General features: G+C 34.8%; 1 non-coding gene across 1 annotated transcript; it reads left to right on the forward strand.

The window, feature by feature from the left end:
* TRNAN-GUU lies at positions 6869 to 6942 on the forward strand. Its single transcript has one exon. It is a non-coding gene; the product is annotated as a tRNA-Asn (tRNA).

A 7958-nucleotide genomic window follows, 5' to 3' on the forward strand; every position in this document is an offset into this window, starting at 1 on the left:
AAGGGTGAGTCTACTTTGGCATATTATGCTATTAATTAAGGATAAGACGGTGGGTTCAAGTCCCAACGCACCATGAGGGTAAGACATCGGGTTTTGAGTCCTGATGATCCATGATTGTAAAAGTTGGGTTCGAGTCCTAACTCATTATGGCCTAACATGTCTTTATATGGGTCAAGCATTGAGTTTGAGTTCCAATGTACCATATGGATGACATAGTGATGCACAACGCTAAAATCATGAATTACACACCAATTCAAGCTTTACGAACTTTAGAATTTCAAACTTCTATTTCCGATGTTTAAACCTATCAAATCACGTCCGACTGACCTCAAATTTTGCACACTAATCATATTTGACATTACGGACCTACTCCAACTTTCGGAATTAGATTCCGACCCCGATATCAAAAAGTCAACCTCCTGTCAAACTTCCCAAAAACCTTCAAATTTCTATCTTTAGCCAAATGGCTTCAAAATGACCTACGGACCTCCGAATTCACTTCCGATCGCGCTCCCAACTCCAAAATTACCATACAGAGCTATTCCCAGACTCAAAATCCCAAACGGACATCGATAACACTGAAATGCACTTCAAGCCAAACTTAAGAAATTCCTTCTAAAATGCTAACTTCCACATTAGGGGCCAAAACGCTCCCGGGTTATCCAAAACCCGATCCGGGCATACGCCCAAGTCCGAAATCATCATACGAACCTGCTGGAACCTTCAGATCCCGATTCCGAGGTCGTTTACTCAAAATTCCAATCCTAGTTTATTCTTTCAACTTTAAGCTTCCGAATTGAGGATTCTCTTCCCAAATCAACTCCGAACTTCCCGAAATTCAATTCCGACCACGCGTACAAGTCATAATACCGGAAATGAAGCTGTTCATGGCCTCCGACTGCTGAACGGAGCGCTAGCACTCGAAACAACCGGTCGGATCGTTACATACTACACACTATATTCAAAAATTGGCGAATGGCGAAAGACATGATAGAACATAGTTAGTTTATTCTAAAGACTGTGATAAAGCATTTTATTTTTGTTGTAAGTTGTTTAGTTCGAGTTCTGGAACTTGTAGTAGTAAACTAGCTAGTAAAGGTAGTAATGATTGGAGAAAAGTTAGTACTAAGCTCAAAACCCATGAAACAACAAATGAACATATTATTGACATGGCCGCATGGATTGATTTAGAAATAATACTGCAAAAAGATAAAACAATCGATAAAGATGTTCAAGAACAAATCAATAGAGATAGAGAGCATTAGAAAAATGTATTGTCAAGAATTATTGACGTGATCAAAACTTTTGGAAAAAATAATTTAGCATTTAGAGGAGAAAATGAAAAGATATATCAAGAGAATAATGAATTTTTTTAAAGTTTAATTGAAATGATTGCAGAATTTGACCCCGTCATGCAAGAACATATTCGACGCATTGAGCATGATGAAATTCATAGTCATTACCTTGGGTATAGAATACAAAATGAATTGATAAACTTATTGGCAATCGAAATTAAGAATAAAATTATAGAAAAAAATTATAGAAGCAAAATATTTCTCGATCATACTTGATTGCACTCCAGATACAAGTCATCAAGAACAAATATCTTTTATACTGTGGAGTGTGGATATTTAAGCAACTCCAATAAAAATTAATGAATATTTTTTAGAATTTTTAAAAGTGGATGATACAAGCGGAAAAGGTCTTTTTGAAGTTATTATAGATGAGATAAAAAATATTGGACTTGATATTGATAATTTAAGAGGGCAAGGATATGATAATGGGTCCAATATGAAGGGAAAACATCAAGGAGTGCAAAAAAAACTTCTTGATGTAAATCCTAGATCATTTTATACACCATGTGGTTGTCACAATCTAAATTTGTTACTTTGTGATATGGCTAATTCTTGTACAAAAGCTATATCATTTTTTGGAGTGGTACAACGTATATATTCACTATTTTCATCTTCTACTAAGCGATGAAAAGTATTAAAGGATAGTGTACCAGTCTAACTCTTAAATCATAGTCACAAACTCGTTGGGAAAGTCGTATTGAAAGTATTAAAGCAATAAGATTTCAAACTCCACAAATAAGAGATGCTTTATTGAAATTAGTGATGATCCAAAAACTAAAAGTGAAGCTAATTGCTTAGTAACATATGAACTCGAAAAATTTGAATTTTTATTGGGTATGACTATTTGGTATGATATATTATTTGCTGCTAATTCAAACGCAAAACTATTGTAATACTCTATATACTAATAAGGGCAAAAAAAAAGGGAGGGGAAGCGGGGGGGGAGCTTATCCCGAGACCAAAGCTATAAACAAAGGTCGCAAATACACCAAAAAAATATTTAAAAAAAAACTGAAGTTTAAAAGATAGGGATATTCACTGGAATTGAGGCGTGAAGGATAGAACAAGGATTCATAAAGTATATTTTTGGTGCTGAAATCTTCTTGCGTGAAACAGAGAAGCAAAGGCAGTTTGTTGAAGCTATTTTTCAATTCGTATGGTAAACTTTCTTAATTACAGTTTGCTTATCATCTGGGTGTATATAATTTTATTAGGCACTAAAAGAAGTATTGTCAACAGTGATTCTCTATGGTTTAGGCTTATACACATATTAGGCATCATCTGGTGTGAAAAAAAATGAAATAAAATTGAAAGAACAAATTATACAAGTTGAAATTGATAGATTATGGCCTAGTTGAATTACTCATAGGTGGGTAAATATAATTCGACGAATTAAAAGTCAAATATGAAATCTCGAGGGTCGGGTATTCTAAATTAGCTATGAATTAGCCTAAACAAGGAAATTAACATGAGATTGATATTATGTAATTATAGATTGATTGGAGGAATTTGTACGAATTGCTCGAGGTGAAGCATTTGCTATTTCGGCACGAGTACTGTGAGTAGTAATCTTACCGCAATTTGTGTTTTCATAACTTGCATGATTTACACATGATTTTCAATATGAATATGTTACCGATCATTTTGAGTTGCATGTGGGACAAGTCTTTTACTCGATATGATACCGAAATAGTTATTTGAGATGATTACCGTTGTTTTAAATATTCTTGTTGTCACTAGATATGTTCTACCGTTACTTGAATTTACTGTTATTGAAATGAAATTACATGATTTGATAAGAACCAAAATGCCCTATATTGTTTTAAAATATTTTCCTATGAGTATATACGGATACCGAGAAAAGTATAAATGGGAGTAGACCTTGAAGGATTCTGTAGCTAACGGCGGGTTCGTTAGACCTGGTGCACCTTGTAATTACCGATTACCGTTATAGCCCTCGCTAGTGGGAAGGTAGAACTAGCATACCGTTACCGATTTCACTCTAGTAGGGACTACCGTTATATATGACTTCTTGCAAAGAAGTCCACAGTTATACCGATTACATGATCCGTCCATTGAAACCTCCCAAAATGTGAATACTGATATTATACAGTGGTTACCGAGCTTATTACTGAATTGTTAATTATATTTTACTACAAGAAAAGCGTGATGAGCCTGAAAATTATTTATTATTTCTGAAAGGACATTTTTATGTATTTTCTCTTTGAGATACTACCATGTTTCTGACTTGTCCCCAAATAAAAACGGTTGTGGTTAAGTGTTATTACTCACTGAGCTAGCGACTCATTCCCCGCTAATTTTTTTACAGAGACAGCAGTTGACGCGGGCGAGGATTTCGTTAATTAGAGCGTATAGGTTGATAGTTCTTGGTGAGCCTCGCACTTATTCGCGTGGGCGGAGATTTTATTATATTGTTATACTCTTTTCTTGGAAGTCTTAGAGTCGCTCCATAGTCATTAATTTAGTGTCATTAGTATTCTTTTATTATTATAGTCTTATGTTGAGTATCGTTCTCATTTATCAAAGTTGGAGAAAATTAGTATTTCTAGTGGTTACTTGGTGGTTTAGTTATGGTGGAGACTTGTATTGGTTAATTGACAAGTTGTCAATTGTTTGGTATTATATTAGGATGTTTGGTTGTTGATTTCTAAGACAGGTTTATTTTTGGGATAGTCCAAAAACAGGGAAAACTTTGTCCGATTTTCTGTAAAATTACCGATGAGGCTTACTTGGGAGCACTTGCTCCTAAGCGCCGGTCACAATCCTAAATTGGGTTGTGACAACTATGCAGTCAAAAGACATGCATATTGATATTGCCATAGATCAATAAAAAGGTTTGATTTTTTTTTTTAACAAATATAGAGAAGAAGGATTTGCAACTGCTATGATTTCTGCCAAGGAAATTGCATTTGAAATGAATATCAACCCGAATTTCGTAAGAAACATGTGATATCTAGGAAGAAACAATTTGATGAAAATGTTGATAATGAAATCTCAAAGTCTCTTGAAGAGTTCTTTAGAGTTGATTACTTTATATATAGTAGACAAGGCTATTTTTTCACTTCAAAATAGATTTGAACAGTTTGAAGCATATGAAAATAGTTTTGGTTTTCTATTTAGTGGTAAATAACTAAGATCACTAGATGATGAAAATTTAAAAACACATTGCCTTAATCTTGAGTTTTTCTTAAAGAATAATAATCAATCCGATATTGGTGATTTAGATTTATTTTATGAGTTGAAAGGGAAACAGTACAAGTAGAAGATAATAGCTTAATAGATGTAATCAATCAAATAAAGAGACTTGATTCCTTTCCAAATGCCTATATTGCTTATAGAATAAGGTTAACGATTCCTGTTACCGTTGCTTCAGCGGAAAGAAGCTTTTCAAAATTAAAATTGATAAAATCTTACCTAAGATCAACAATGTCTCACGAGAGATTAAATGGGTAAGCTAGATTGTCAATTGAGAAAGAATTATTAGGAGAAATTGATTATAATAAAATTATTAGTAACTTTGCATCTAAATAAGCTAGAAAATTTGACTTCAATTAATAAAATAAAATTTAAAATATTAAAGTCCCTCATTAAAGTTTGACTTTAGGCCCCAAACTATGTCCGGCCGCCCTTGACCAAACACCGGAAAATAAATAAGATTACTACTTGTTTTGCGAGTCGACATCGTCGTGCCGTCATATATTTTCAAATATGGCGGCATTTTAAACGTTTTTGGTATAGCATGTTAGTGCGGCCTCGTCGCTATATGGTTGTTCCACAAACCGGCCGGCGTCCCGTTTTGGTAGTAGTTTTGGGGGTGCCCTGTATCTTATCTACCCTTTCTTGATGCTCCTTCATTTGGTCGAGGAGTGCTTTGTTCTCGTTCTCCATCTCCTCCATTTTTCTAAGGATGGCAGCGAGGGCGTCGTTACTTGCATCATTAATAGGGTGAGTGATACCTGTCAAGGTAGGCTGTACATTGGTTGTTGTGGCGATGTCGACTCGCGCACTCTCTCTGCTCACCTTCTGAGCGGGTTTGTCGAGTATAGCGTTCAGTGTATTCGTTAGCCATGCTTCTAGTAACTTTTTTACCGCCGGTGGTGCTTCTTCCGTAGTGGACGTAGAGGCTCTCTTTCCATAAGAAGCGGTAACGCTGCCATGAGGAGGGGGTGAATCACTTCGCCTGGGTGAGGCTCTTGGTGTCACGTTCTCCTCGTCCTCTCCACGAGTTTCGTTGATGGTGTTTAGGAGATTGCCGATGAGATCAGCTATCGCCTTTCTTTTTTCTTCTCCATTGCCTGCCATGTTAGATCTGTGCAAACAACAGGATACGAGACTGTGTAAAGTTTTGTGTGCTTTTTTAGATCTAGAAAAAACTAAAACTTTTAAATAGAAAATCCACACAGACGGCGCCAAATTGTTTGACCAAAAAGTGTTAAACCTTTTTGTTAAACTAATTAAGTAAGTGATAATAGGTAAATTCTAGTTAAATATAATAAGTCCTAGATCCAAGATTGAATGGTAGTAATAACCTAGAAATCGCATTCAAAGCTTTTAAAGCCAAATTGAGATTTAATGATATTCTTGTGAATAAATGAGAGAATGAGGACAAGCAATAAATACGATGAATAACTATAGCTGTAAATAAAGAGAATCATTCACCCAAATGTATAATGAGGTGGATGATTCTCCCTCTGACAATTATGTAAGATAACCAAACGTGGGAATATCAAATACTTTGCCGAATCTGACGTGGGAAAGCTTGGAACAACACATCAAATCCAATCTTGTATAAAGATAAAGTTTGTAGTTATGTGGGAGTCAACTTTTCTAGAGAGATAGAAAATTAGATGCTCCCTCTTTCTCTCTCTATTCCTACTTATATGGGACATTCTCCTTACCTACTGAAAGTACAAATACATAGAATATTCCTCTGAATAGTATTTACAAATATCTTATTGCTAAACTAGCCGTCTCGACATTCGCTGCTTGGCTCGCCAAGGTCGCTTCTTAAGCACGACCTTGGCTTGATTTCCCCATTTCAGGCGAGGTTTTTCGATTAGATTTTGACCCATACAGAAGTGAGCGTGAAATTTATACTAAAGTCACCTATTATATTCACAAGTAAAAAATTGTTATGGGCACGGGGGATACTTTGTGCTATCCTTACGCATCCGTGCATCGATTAATTCTTTTGCTATAAGTACATATCTTTCTATCCTAAGAGGATTGGCCGGAATCTATAAAACGAGGATTGTAACATTGAATTTTCTAAATAACAATTCCTCAAATATTATAGTTAAAACAAAAATCTATTTACACACTCACAAAATTTACATAAAAAGCTAAGAATCAAATCTTTTATGATTAAGAGTATTTAAGAAATATTTTAAAAGTCGTACTGAAAAACAATGTTAAAACCAATGCAAACTGGGTTAAAGCCAAGAAAGCAGTTGAATAGTATAAAATAGTTTAGAACGTAACGTAAACCAAAAGCTGGAATAGCTCAGTTGGTTAGAGCGTGTGGCTGTTAACCACAAGGTCGGAGGTTCAACCCCTCCTTCTAGCGTTTCTTTTTTTTAACTTTTTAAATTTTTTCCGTCACTTAAGGGGTTTAATTTATTTTTAATTTTTTATTTTTTCCGTCACTACAAGGGGCTAGGGGTGTCAATGGATATTTGAAAACCGACTAAAATGACTGAACCGTACCGCACCATACCGATTTTTAGGTTTCTTTTTAAGAAACCGTAGGTTTTTATATAAATCTATAACCGCACGATAATTAGGATAGGTTTTCTATTTTATAAAAATAAACCGAAAAAATACCAAACCGTGCCGAATAAATTTTACATGTGAAAAATATATTTATCTAGTAATTTTAAAAAGGGAAAAGTACATAAATAGCCAATTTAAATACAAACTTACCAACCTCTAGCCCAAAATTAGACACTTACCAAAAGTAGCCCAAAATTAGAGATACGCGTAAGGAAGGATTCTTCTATCCGAGAATCACGCTAAAGATTTTCCTTCCTTCCCTGTTTTTTCAAGCGTATCAATTTAACAGATCACGACATTCTCTACCTCTGTAAATCACGGCATTTTCTCTCAAAAAATTCTCAAAAAGAGCTCCAAATTTCACTCAAAATCGATCAATTTCACTATATACCTTCGCAATTTCTGGGTAGATATAGCTTTTACAATTTCTGTGTAGAAGGAACTACGAACTGCAATCAAAATCAATCAAGGAATTAGTGAGTTTTGACCTAATTTCATCTACTTCAATGGCAAATTTACCAATTTTTATTCAGTATGGTGGCCGATGGAATGTTGACAACAGCTTTGTAGATTATAATGCAGATGCTGTAATAGTTACTCCAAATATAAGTTTTGAAGATTTTGTAGACGTGATTTCGAAACAACTTATGATAGATACTTCATTGAATGATATTGAAATTAAATACACTGTCCAAAACGGTTCTCCGCCAATAGTGATACACAATAGTATGGGTATATGTGTATATCTTGAGCTGAAAAAAAGCTCAGAATTTACAATGTATCCCCTTTGTATAACATCGAGTGAAAAGG

The sequence above is a fragment of the Nicotiana attenuata genome, chromosome 6, assembly GCF_001879085.1.
Source record: "Nicotiana attenuata strain UT chromosome 6, NIATTr2, whole genome shotgun sequence".
Lineage (NCBI taxonomy): Eukaryota > Viridiplantae > Streptophyta > Magnoliopsida > Solanales > Solanaceae > Nicotiana > Nicotiana attenuata.